We start from the raw sequence: 13,320 nt of genomic DNA, 5'->3' as shown, positions 1-13,320 counted from the left end.
AAAATGCCAGGATTTACTGCAACAGATGGTGGAAGGAAAACTAACTGTAGATGCCCTCACACAACAACACAACAGACTGTACCTAGAAAAAGTGCTGTCCCTAGCACGCGCACAGTTAATGGACAAAGGCGCACAAGCCCATAATGCATATATACAGAGAGAAAAGGCCATGTGCCCAGATACTACAGGTGTAGTTCCACCACTACCTGCACAGTATATTTGGGAAATAGCAAGGTTCAGTTTCACAGACTTGGACTTACAAACATACAAAGAGGAAGACCTGAAAACTAGACTACAATATGCGGTGGACAAACTGCAACAGTGGAAGCAGATGGTGCACACATTTGCAGTGTTGGAAGTAGTTCAGACCCTCACCCTTCGCACAGGAACACCAGCACCATCAACAGCTGCCACACCAGCAGTCATAATGCCCCTTAGAGAAATACCAGGTAGTACAGATAACGAATTAGCATATGTCCATGTCCCTTGGTCTAGACAAGACATTATCTGTTTTATGAAGGACTTTCCCAAGCTCAGAGATGAGCCAAGTAAATGGTACACCGAGCTAGAAAGAATGGCGGTTTTGGGAGGACTGCTGTGGCGAGATTTTGACGCCTTATTTAATATAATAGTTCCAAAGGATCTGTGGGAAGATTGTAAAAGGAAAGTGGAGTGGCCAAAAGGGGAGCCAGGAAGGGGGAAGGGAGGAGCACCAGGAGATGAAGTAGATAAAAAGTACAAAGAAGTAGTGAAATACTTAAAAGACAAAATACCAGAAGACAAGGTAGACTGGAACAAGATCACACATACTAAACAAGAAAAGGATGAGAGTGTGAACTCGTATTTTGACCGCCTGCTACAAGTCTATCAGCAGAACAGTGGGTTAAAAAATCCAATGGGAGAAGCCATGCCAGCCTTTGTCACCACTTTTGTCCAAGGCCTGAGACCGCCTATTAAAACACACCTACAAACCTCTTTTGTTTGCTGGCAGCAAGAGCCCATAGAAAAGGTGCTGGCAGCAGCAAGGCACTGCTCTGACTATCAGTCCAATGAACAAACAATGGAAGCAGAGAAAATAAAGAAGGAAAAGGTCAGACTGATGGTAGCGCAGGAAAAATTCTACACAAGCCGGCAAGGAGAGGGGCCGAGGTAGGGGAAAGGGTACGGTTAGACCACAGAACAACCGGCCAGCTTCCCTACTGCCACCAGGTACAGCTTGCTTCTACTGTAAGGACCCGAGTCACTGGAAAGCAGACTGCCCCATATTAAAAATGAAAAATGCGGAAGGCAGGCCCACACAAAATAGGGGACAGTAGGAAAAACAATACCAGCATAATGCCCAGCGCACAGAGTATAGAAATAATGAACAGCAGGGGTACATGTCCAACGGCATGCCTCCAACACGGCAGGACTGGGCAGGGAGGGACGGGTGGGGACCACAGGACAATAGCTTCCCACCGCCACCCCAAAATCTGTTCTAGGGGTGCCCGAAAGTGGAAGACTGCCTAATAGCTTAAGACACCGTGCGCTTGAAGAAATGTCGAATCAACGCTTGAGCACGAGACACAGCACGTGCCCGTGATGTAATGGTGATTCAGTTCTTGAGCGTGAGTCACGGCACGCACGCGAGGCACAGTCAACAATTACAATCCAATTTCTGATTTGTAGACCAAGTGGTATTACTCCTGATTTTAAATATTCCGTAAGCATGCGGGCATGCAAATCAGTCCTGATTTGCTTCTTTTTCAGTTTTTCAAGTTTGTCCAACAATAGACGAGAAGAATTACATGTGTTCTCATGGAATTCATTTTCTTTTTACCCATGATCCTCAATTTGCGTAGAATCTGTTGACCCTTTGATACTTTCCCTTTTGCCTTCCTCCTCTCCCCTCCCCCCCCCCCGTTTTTCTACCCTTCCCTGTTGGCCCTTTGTCATTTCTGAATAATTTTATGAATAACTCCATATGACCTTCAAACTTCTTGCACCTTCCAAGCGTGGTATTTGATTACCTAGGATATTGGTTATATATATCCTACATGGCATGTTACTGCTGCCTTAGGTCATGGTTTTTAACATACAGTCCCTTAATTATTACACTACATGTTTATTCTGGTTGTTGTAATTGTTCTACTAATTGTCATTTGCAATTCAGATAACTTCCAACAACTTCTCTGTTTTCCTTTTCTTTCCTATACACTCTCTTTTATTTCTATTGTATTCGACCTCTCACCCAGACGCATTCTTGCGTTATAGCCCCGCCTCCCGCTTTCCCCATGTACACAGCATTGCTTTCCTACACATTCCTGCCGAGTAATTGCAGGTTGCTGGACTCCTGGTGATTCAGACGCTCTCCGGATGCCGTATGCATTAGGTAATCGCCCCCGTCCTTGTTTATAGTTCCCGTACCTTCCCCTCAATTGATTGCGTAATTCTGACATCCCGGTTTACTTTACCTTCCATTTCAGGCAGTCCTGTCCTCCCCCATCCCCCGGATTGTTCCTTCGGTCCTTCCCGGCTGAAAACTTAGGATCTTGGATTAGTTCTGACCTGAAAGGCATCGTTTCAAATCCTTTTTACCTGATACGAAAATAGCCTTACTGTAAGTCATCCCGTTTTCCTTTTTTGCAACTAGAATTCACACCACGCAGATTTACAAGTTTACTATTTTTTGATACCGGTATCCTTGTCCCCCTTTAGAATTGTTGCTATCCTGACAATTCACCACGCCTCCTTGGCCACGAGTTTAATCTCGTCCACACAGATTCACTGATATTCATTGCCCTTCTCTTGACCGGATCCAGCCCCTCGCCCCCTTCATCAAGTCCCAGGTAATTGTTTCTGGCTAGCTCCGGTTCTTTTTCTTTTTCTTGACATCGCCTTTTTATTACTGTAAGCCCATTTGTCTCTTTCCTTACAGAATTACATTGGACCTGTTTTTCCACCGTTTCCCAACTTAGAACCTTTCATCCAATTAGGTAAATGATTTGCTCTTCACCGCTTCTGTCCTTCACTCTTCCCTCTCCCCCTCCCCGTCTTACTACCCACCTTGCTTTTCCCTCCGTGACACTTGCACTTCCTGACTACAAGGCGAGACTAGCTCTCCGTTTATTTATTAATTTCGATCTTAGCTCTCTCTTTTCACAATTTTTACTTCTCTTTTAGTCATTCATACTGTCTCTTTTCTTGCATAGCACTGTGATGAATATTACAACCAAGTCCTGATGAGGATCCCAATTTATTCCGGATCGAAACGCCGTCGACCTTTCAGCTTAACTGATGGCTTTATGGTTCTTTAAATTAATGTAGAAATTATTTTGTACTGTTGAAAATTGAATTCAGAACCCTGTAATTATTGTTCCATTATTCACTTTCACTTCACGTTGCGCCTTCCCCTGCTGATCTCACCTTGTCACTTGCGTCGCCGTCTTCGTGTCACATACACTTTAAGCACCAAGTACAAGTCCGGGTTGTTTTCATGGTATACTAATTTTGTGTACAGTGCTGTTACAATTGTTTCATTTTTTTGCTTATTTACATTTATACATGTCTCTATGTAAGTAATTTTTTCTGATTTAATACAGTATGTCTTTTCTTAAATTATCCTTTCTCTGAGTCTTCCTTATCTCTTCTGTAATGTTTTTTACATGCAATACATTTGTCTGTGTTGAATGATACCAGTTGAGAGTTGTTGTTGTTTCTTACATTATCACCCTATCTCAACGAGGTTTACGGGTTATGCTCCTGTTGTTTTTCTATAATCATCAGATGACAGCGGACAAAAAAATACAATCAATAAGATTGTTAAAAAACCCCATCTTTCTCAAATGAACATCCTTAATAACATAGTATATAATACTAAGATCAAATATATGACCACCTTCTTTCGAACACAATTTTCTAAATGCAATATGAAAGAACAGAATCAATAATTGAATCCGTAATTACCAACATCTTCCCAACTGGCCGAATGATGTTTCTGAAAATATTTCCATTAAGTATATCAAAAATAAATTTTTGAATTCATATACACATCTTCCCAATAGGTCGAATGATGTTTGTGAAAACATTTGCAATGAGGATATCCAAGACAGACTGCTAAAATCATATTCACATGCTTTCAATAGGGTAAATGATGTATCTGGAAATATCCAAAATATAGTCAGTAATTCATGTTCATATCTTCTCAGAATTTTGGCATCAAAAATATTAAATATGAATTTGGTAATTCATTAGGCAACCAAAATTTATACTCTAAATGAGAATCATTACATCGTGTCCATTCTTTATTGCATTTTAAATATACAGTATAGTGTCCAGATGTTGAGGTAGTTCCATTGTGGAATACAATAGCCACTGTTTTAAGTTCCTCCTGAAATTGAAATATGGCCTGCCACAAAATTTTTAATTTTGGTTTCCAATTTTGTACCATCTGCACTACAATGTTGCAGCATTAAAATAATATATTGTCCACATCTTTGTATAAATAATGTTGACAACATTTCTGGTTTGCACTTAGTACATTCCATATGTTGATTAGCTGATTTTACTAAATCGTTGAAATACACTGTTTTCAAATCTGGCATTGTCAAATATATGAATCGTTCAGTGTCTATTTTAGTAGTAGATGAAAATGAACAGCTGTCAAATGTATGAACCCATCTGTAATGTAGTACAAACAGATTTTCAATTTGTATACCTTCATCTTCTAATACTGCAAGCATAAAAATAATAAGAAAATCATGAGCGTCTTGCTGTACATTCTGTGTAAATTGTGAAGATCCAGAACATATATCCAGACGATTCCGCATATCAGAAGCAGTATGGATTTTCGTTTTATCAGTTTTCAACTTCTCAAAAATATAATGTAACAAAGAACAAAATCTTTTTTCTTGATTTTCCATAATTGCATGCTGTAGATTTTCTAAAAAAAACACAACGTCGACGATTACATTAACATGCAGTTGATATCTGAACTATTTTCAAACTGATATCCTACAATATTACCAACCGTGTTCCCTTCTATTGTCTTTTCAGACTCATCATTCTTTTCAATTCTTTTTTCTTTGTCATATCATATTTTCGTTTTGGGTCATATTAAACGTTTTTCATAAATAGGATATTCACCTAAGCTAGGAGCATAGAGTCTTCTTAACCTATTGTGCTCTTTTACACAATTTACATCTGCACTAATCTTTTCTTCATCAAAATCAATAAAATACAATCCGGATAACGTACTTACTCGAGATAATGCAACATATGCCATACCCTCCTTAAACACAGAACTTCCAATATTTACCAGAGCACTGTCTACACTCAAACCTTGAGATTTATGAATAGTCACTGCATATGCTAAACAAACAGGAAACTGTTTTCTACGAACAGACAAATCTTTTACAAGCAAGAAATGAACAGAACAGCGTCCAATCTGTTTCACCTCTTCAATCTGATCAAATTTAATCTTCAAAAATTCAATTCCATCTCTATTTGCATAACTAACAAAGTCACCAACTTTCCCCATTGCTCCATTTACTAATCCTTTCTCAACATCTAAATTACGCCGTAATATTACCTGGCAGTTTAGAGATACATATAAGGTCTTTTCTAAACCAGCAGTCTTAGGTATTGATTTTACCAAAGAGTCTAATTTTAACTGTAATTTCTCTGACAAAAGAATAGGTACTCCTTCATGTTCTATTTTATCAATAGCTATCATTTTCATTATCGGTTCATTCTTCAGTTTCAACAGTTCTTCATTGAATGTCGAGCATTCTTTCAGTGTTGGCATAAGGCAAATTATAGATTTCTTTTCTGAAATTCTTTGGTAGATTGTTTCAGCTGCAATATTTTCTTTTGGAAACAAGTTTCTTAGTAGCCGACTTTATAAAGCATTTTTTCCATCCTTTGTTAAGACACTAATTCTAATATTTTGAAGAATATTTCCATAATCTTCATCATTTGCTTGTCGCATGTTCTTGATAAGTTCCTTATATTCAAAATAACTCCAAATGTTCACATTTCCAATACTTCCTAAAGATTTTTTAGTGTCTTCATGAAGAAGGGTTTTAAAAACTGGTTGGCCTTTCACAGGTGTGAGTTGTAGTAGATCACCAAATACAATTACATGTTTTCCTCCAAATAAAACATTGTAATTTGTTTATAAAATCTGTTGCATCCTCAAATGTACAAATGCAAGCATTAAGTTTGAGACCATGCTTACTTCATCAATTACCAGAAGTTTCATTTTCTTCAGTACTTTTGAAACTTCGAAACAAGCTTCTCCAGATAGCTTGTGGTATTCCAACTTATTTTCATGTTCCACTGGTAACTTAAGTAGATGATTTAATGTAATCCCTTTAATGTTGTGTGCTGCTAACCCAGTTGGAGCAGTTACAACACAAGATAATGTGAATCCATTGTTTTCTGTAGATAACTTGACAGACATTTAATCAAGAAACTTTTCCCCATTCCAGCTTGGTCACTGATGTACATATGAATAGGTCTTAATGATGTATATTGGCAATCATTATTTTCATGCAGTAATCCATGTTGTATCTGTTGTGTAACTTGGTGATATATTTCTTTCTGTTCAGTATTCAAACGTTCCTCCAAATTTTCCAAATAAATATTCTCCTGTTGTGCTTGCTGCATCACCGTTTCCACTTCACTCATTGCTATTGCTGCTTCATTTTCAAGTATGGCTTCTCCTAGTGGATCTTGACTTTGTGGAGCAGAACTCTGACTATCTTGAGAACTATCTAGCAATTTCAGCTGCAATAGTTCTTTCTTGAATAATCTCTTCGTTCAACATTTGTAGATCATTTGGAAAAATTGTACATTCAATGCCATCTTTACATGCATTGAAAGAATCTTCATAGCAGTCAAAATCTCCAAGTAATTCCATTTCAGTCCGCCAAGGTTTGAAGAGTTGCAGAAGAGCTAAATAGAAAAACTGTCTTTTATCTGGAGTTTCACAACTTAATTTCCTGTGATTTATCAAATATCCTTTGTCATGCTTTACCAAACATCCTTTAGATCCAATTACGGCGTATTTTCCTTCATTTATTTTTTCTGTAACAATTTCGTTTAAACTATAATGTTGTATTATTTCATATAGACATATGTTTTCCAGGTATGGACTTCTATTTGGATAGTATGTATCCAACATATTTGATTTCAGAATATCTGTACTTTGTGGTTCATTCAGTGCCAAGTATTCAATTTCTTGAATAGATTTCAAAACTCGATTTTGTGCTGCAGCAAGGCCTGGACTTATCCAGATGATTCCTTTTGACTTTGAATATAAACTTGTAGATGTCAAGCGATCCGAACATTCATAGGATCCAATTTCTCGATGTAAAAGCATCTTTAAGCTGAAGCTGTACAATTTTTTGCTAAGTGTCTTCTCCTGTGAAATTTCCTCCCACATTTCTTTCAATTCTGTCTTCCCAAACTTGGTAATACATGATGTGATATAGCGAGCAACAGCAATTGAGTTATCTGCAACATATTGTATGTCCATATTTGCATTCCACATCTTTAAAATCACCGGATTGTAATCATTAATGTACTTCGATTCTTCTGTTCTTTTTATATTATTAGTATTTTTGGGTGATTTTCGAGTGATAGTATGCCTCACTGCTGACATAAAACTGTTCACTCTTCCTTTGGAAATTACTGGACGTGGAAAGCCAAATCGACATTTTGTATAAAATGTACCCTTTGACTTATATTTCCGTCAATATTTTCCACATCGATGACTCTGAAACCGTAAAACTTGCTGTCATAAGATATTTTCTCCTCCTGTTTTTGGAATTGCACAGGTAACATACTCTTCAATAAAAGATAAAACAGTCTCATCCGAATCAGTTCCAAATTTGGGTGCATTTTTGATCCATAAAAGCATATGTATATGAGGAGCACCTCTAGCTTGGTATTCTTTTCTCCCCAAAAAATCAATAACTTCGCCAATGGGTGGATTTTTTTTATTACAAATGAAAGACATTGTAGCTTCAAATCTATGATTAAAATATCTGCAGACATTTACAGGATCTAGGGAACACAGTTCTCCAGGTGTCTTCAATTCAATATTTTCTATATTTGAATTTGCTTCTCGTAGAAAATCCAGTAAATCATCCCATGCGTACTCAGCACAGCTAAGTGTAACAAACCATGTAGGGGTTCCTAAGTTTCTTAACATACATTTTAGTTCCCCATGACATCAATACCAATATTCATTAGTGCCACGTTGACATGCCATCAAATTAATTAACTGTGATTCTAAATGTTCGTCTCTTTCTTCAACTTTGTCCATAAATTCCTTTGCAGAAACATGTGAAAGATGCGTTCTAGTTTTTAATATAGGGTTGACTGCATATGAAAGTGCAGACAGATCACTCTCAAATAAAAGATGAAACAAATATGGAATACACTGACGAAATTTTGGTTCTTCTGAGTACAGTTGTAAAGTACAATATTCTGAAGCTGGAATCTGAACTGCTCGTTCATCATATCGTCCACCTTTTCCAGTAGGGAACAGCTGTGGAAAACAATGAGCTTCCAAAGCTTTTTCCCACACACTCATGGAAGTTCCTTTTGCTTTTATCATCTGGAACAATTCAATAGTATCTCCTATCAGTTCTTTTGAATGTAGAGGGTATATAGTATAATGTTCATAAATTTCTTCTTTTCTGGAATTCTCCACTTTTTCTATTTGTCCACTTGAAATATGTGTTTAATCTTCCAAAGTAATTTCTTCTTCTATGTTTACACTTTTAGAGTAAATATTGTTTTGCACCAGATATGATGTAGCCTTTTGGACTTTCGTGACATCTACTAACTCTTGCCATATTTTCCGACTCTTTGTGGGTACACCATTAACAAGAATGACTACAGGTTCAGTATCCTCTCTTTCTACACCAACAGTTTCAACATTTTTCTTAAAATCTAAAGGTAAATACAGAACTCTTCCTTTTAAACCTCTTTGTAGATCTGTTGGAGGCAGCTTACCTGTTTTAGGCTCCATGTGAAATATAACCTGAAAAGGGGGCACAAATTGTATAAGGATGGCCTCATATGTATTTAAATCTTTAAGTTCAGGAGGTATAGCTACTAATTCTAAGTCATTATGGACAGCTCTAGCTGGCATTTTGTTCTCTTCTCATTTATTGTAACAATATTTACAAATACATTGTACAGTACTTAAATCAAAACGACCTTCCACAAACAGATAAGCAGCAAATTCTCTCCATTTATCATTGTTTTACTTTTCACTTTTTAAAAACACATCTACATTCCTAGTTTGAATTTTATAGTGAGTACGTCGGCAACAAATACAAACATAGTTGGGATTTTCACCAGAAACTACTTTAAACTTTATTTCTTTTTCAAACTTCACATCAGTAGTATCTTCAACACCTACATTTATCAAACTCTCACTTTCTCTACACTCCTCTTGACCAGCAAAGAAACGTAACTCTATATCATCACAATTTCTTTTTACATCCAACACTGAACCATGCAAAAGAGCCGTATTAATTTTACTTAGACATAATGCAGGACTTTTCACGTAGTATAATCTTCTAACTAATGTCCGCATTTCTGAATGATGTACTGCTAACATTATAAAATGTCGAAAACGACTTTGACACACTTTCCTAGAAAGACAAGCCAGAGAATGACCTTGCAACCCTTTTTTCTCACTTTTCAAGGATCCAGTCCTAGTAATATCTTAATCTTCTGTTTCACAGTTTTTCTTCCATATTCTCTTAAGAAATTGAGTAAAATATCAATAGATTGTTGACGTATACTACAAATACTACTACAATCCCATGTAAACACTGGAGCCTGGGTACGTCTCCCTTGAACTTCCTCAGCTATTACTTCTTCAACATTTCTAGGAACTATCTTTTCTTTTTCAATTGGACAACCATTTTTCACTTCATAACAACGACCACAGGTATCAACTGCATGCAGTAATCTAATTTGTTGAAAATAACTTTCTTCATTAAAAAAAAGGTTCTGTACTAGAAGTATACTTCCATTCTCCGCAAAATATTTAAATAAAATTAGTTCTATTTACAATTTTTTTTCTTTTACATTTGTCCTTCATACGCTGCATTATTGTATTTAAAGTCTTCAATCTTTTTAAAATTAAGATAAACAATTTTCTTTTCAATTCAAACGCATTTTCAATTACACTTAGAATCTCCTTTTTTTGTCTGTAAAATGCTGATCTCCTTTTTTTAGTACATTTTTGAGTACTCTACTTTTATAGATTCTTTTTTGAATTTCTGAAAATTGTTTCTTCCTGCTTCCAACATAATTCTTAATCTGATAATCTAATTTTCCACTTCCTTGTACATTTTGCTTTTCCTTTTGTTTCACTGTCCTTGTTGTGTCTGTCTGTTCTTTATTTTTAAAATTGAAAACTGTTTTTGCAAGTTTTAAAAAACAAACTTTACCTCTCTTACCAGAACACTTTTCTTTAAAGATCCATGTTGTAGTTGATCTAATTCCTCTTTTCCTTTTTTTGTTAAACAAATCTCTTTTCTTTGTTCTCTTTTCTTTGCTCTTTTCTTGTCATTTTTACTCTTTCTTAATAGTTATGCAAAATATCTGTAAAATAAGAAAAGTTTTGAAAACAATTTAATATAATTAAAATAATTATATATAAATGTTCACATGTATATCTATAAAAATGCATACAAAGAAACTAGATCAATAATTTCAGCAATTGAACAGTGCTACCTGCATAATTGTAGTAGTGTATGAGTAGTGTGAAAGATACTAGAGCACAGCATTAGTAGTACACATCTAATTGTAGAACTGCATGGTTACAACCTGTATCATTCCATGAATACGTGGCTAGTGGCTAAAAGATTACAATACTACAAGGAGAGTGCCTGAGTGCATTTATAAGTGCTTAGGTATTAGCGGAGTGATAGGATAAGTAAATAGTGCTGGATGGGTGATTGGAGAAGTGCATGGGACTGACAGGAGGATTCCTACACTTCATAGGTACTAACTGAATATTTAGAGAAGTGTACCAATACTATGTAGCTGGTTAAATGTCTGCATGGATAGTGCACAGAATATTGTAGTTCTACTTGTGTTAGTGGCTAGGTCATTCCATAAGTACATAACTAGTAACTGGAATGATTACAGTGCTGCAAATAGAATGCATGGTGAAGTTATAAGTGCTTAGGTATTGGCAGAGTAATAGGGTAAGTAGATAGTGCTCGGATGGATGATTGGAGAAGTGCGTGACACTGACAGCACAATTGCTAAACTACATGGCATGCAGAGGGACACCTGCGGGTTGGCCAGCAGAGGAACAGCTGTGGGCCAAATACTATAGTAAAAAGTACAGGCCCTCGCCGTGCAAAGAGATAGGTACGACCGGTAATGTTGAAAAAGGGAGCATTGCAGGCATTACTCACAGAGAGAACTGCGGTATATTTCCAGTGTTGGCTTGCAGAGGTACAACTGCAGGCCCGACGGCTCACAGACGAAGAGCTGCAAGTCGAACGATGGTTTGCAGAGGGAGAGCTGCGAGCTTGCGGACTGGCTCATAGAGGAAGAACTGCGAGCCGACTGACTGGCTCGTAGAGGGACAGCTGCAGCCCGTGTGCTTGCAGAGGAGAGCTGCGGGCGAAACCTATAGGGAAAGTTGCAGGCAGTCGGCTTGCAAATCATAGGTGCGGGACAGTGATGTGGGGAGAGGAAGCGTGAAGGGGGTATCTCGTAGACTGAGACCTGCGGTATATTTCCAGTGTTGGCTTACAGAGCTACAACTGCGGGCCCTATGACTCACAGATGAAGAGCTGCGAGCCGACTGGTAGTTCGCAGAGGGATAGTTGCGAGGCAGCGGGCTGGCTCGTAGAGGAAGAGCTTCAAGCCCACCGATGGTTCGCAGACAGAGAGCTGCGGGCTGGCTCGTAGAGAAAGAGCTGCAAGCCGACTGACTGACACGTACAGGGAGAACTGCGGCTCGTCGGCTCACAGAGGGAGAGCTGCGGGCGGCTCGCAGAGGAACAGCTGCGGGCGAACTGGTATAGGGATAGCTGTGGGATGGTAATGTGGAGAAAGAGATAGTGAAGGGGGTATCTCGCAGAGAGACAGAGCCGCGGTGTATTTCCAGTGTTGGCTTGCAGAGGTACAACTGCGGGTTTGCTTACAAAGGAAGAGCTGCGAGCTGAACAATGGTTTTCAGAGGGAGAGCTGTGGGTTGGCGGGCTGGCTCGTAGAAGAACAGCTGCGGCCCGTCGGCTCGAAGAGGAAGAGCTGAGGCCGGCGCGCACAGGAGCAGCTGTGGGCCGACTACTTTAAGGAAAGATGCGGGCCATCGGCTTGCAAACACATATGTGCGGGACACTAATGTGGAGAGAGGGAACGTGAAGGGGCTATCTCGTAGAGTGACAGCTGCGGTATATTTCCAGTGTTGTCTTGCAGATGTACAACTGCAGACTGCCTTGAAGAGAAAGAGCTGCGAGTCCACCAGTGGTTTACAGAGGGAGACCTACGGGCTATCGAGCTGGTTCGTAGAGGAAGACCTGCGAGCCGACTGGCTGGCTCGTAGAGGGACAGCTGTGGCCCGTCGGCTCGAAAAGGGAGAGCTGTGGGTCGGCTCGCTCAGTAACCGCTCCAGGCCGACTGCAATAGGGAAAGGTGCGGTCCGTCGGCTTGCAAAGGCATAGGTGCGGGACGGTGATGTGGGGAGAGGGAACGTGAAGGGGGTATCTCGTAGAGAGAGAACTGCGGTATATTTCCAGTGTGGCTTGCAGAAGTACAACTGTGAGCTAGCAAGCAGAGGAAGAGCTGCGAGCCGAACGATAGTTTGCAGAGGGAAAAGTGCGGGCCGGCTGGCTTGCTCGTAGAGGAAGAACTGTAAGCCGACTGGCTGCCTCGTAGAGGGACAGTTGTGGCCCGTGGGCTCGTAGAAGGAGAGCTGCAGGGCTGCTCTCACAGGAGCAGCGACGGGACAACTGCTATACGGAAAGGTGGGGGTTATCGACTTGCAACTCATAGGTGCGGGACAATGATGTGAAGAGAGGGAGCATAAAGGGGGTATCTCGTAGAGAGACAACTGCGGTATATTTCCAGTGTTGGTTTGAAGAGATACAACTACGAACTGCCTTGCAGACTAAAAGCTGCGAGCCTACCAGTGGTTTGCAGAGGGAGAGATGCGAGCCAGCGGGCTGGCTCGTAGAGGAAGACTTGTGATCCGACTGGCTGGCTCGTAGAGAAAGAGCTACGGGCCGCCTCACAGAGGAACAGTTGGGGGCCAGCGGGCTTGCTCGTAGAGGAAGACCTGCCAGTCGA

Source organism: Triturus cristatus, chromosome 1_1 (assembly GCF_964204655.1).
Source record: "Triturus cristatus chromosome 1_1, aTriCri1.1, whole genome shotgun sequence".
Taxonomy (NCBI): domain Eukaryota; kingdom Metazoa; phylum Chordata; class Amphibia; order Caudata; family Salamandridae; genus Triturus; species Triturus cristatus.
This window is presented reverse-complemented; position numbering follows the sequence as displayed.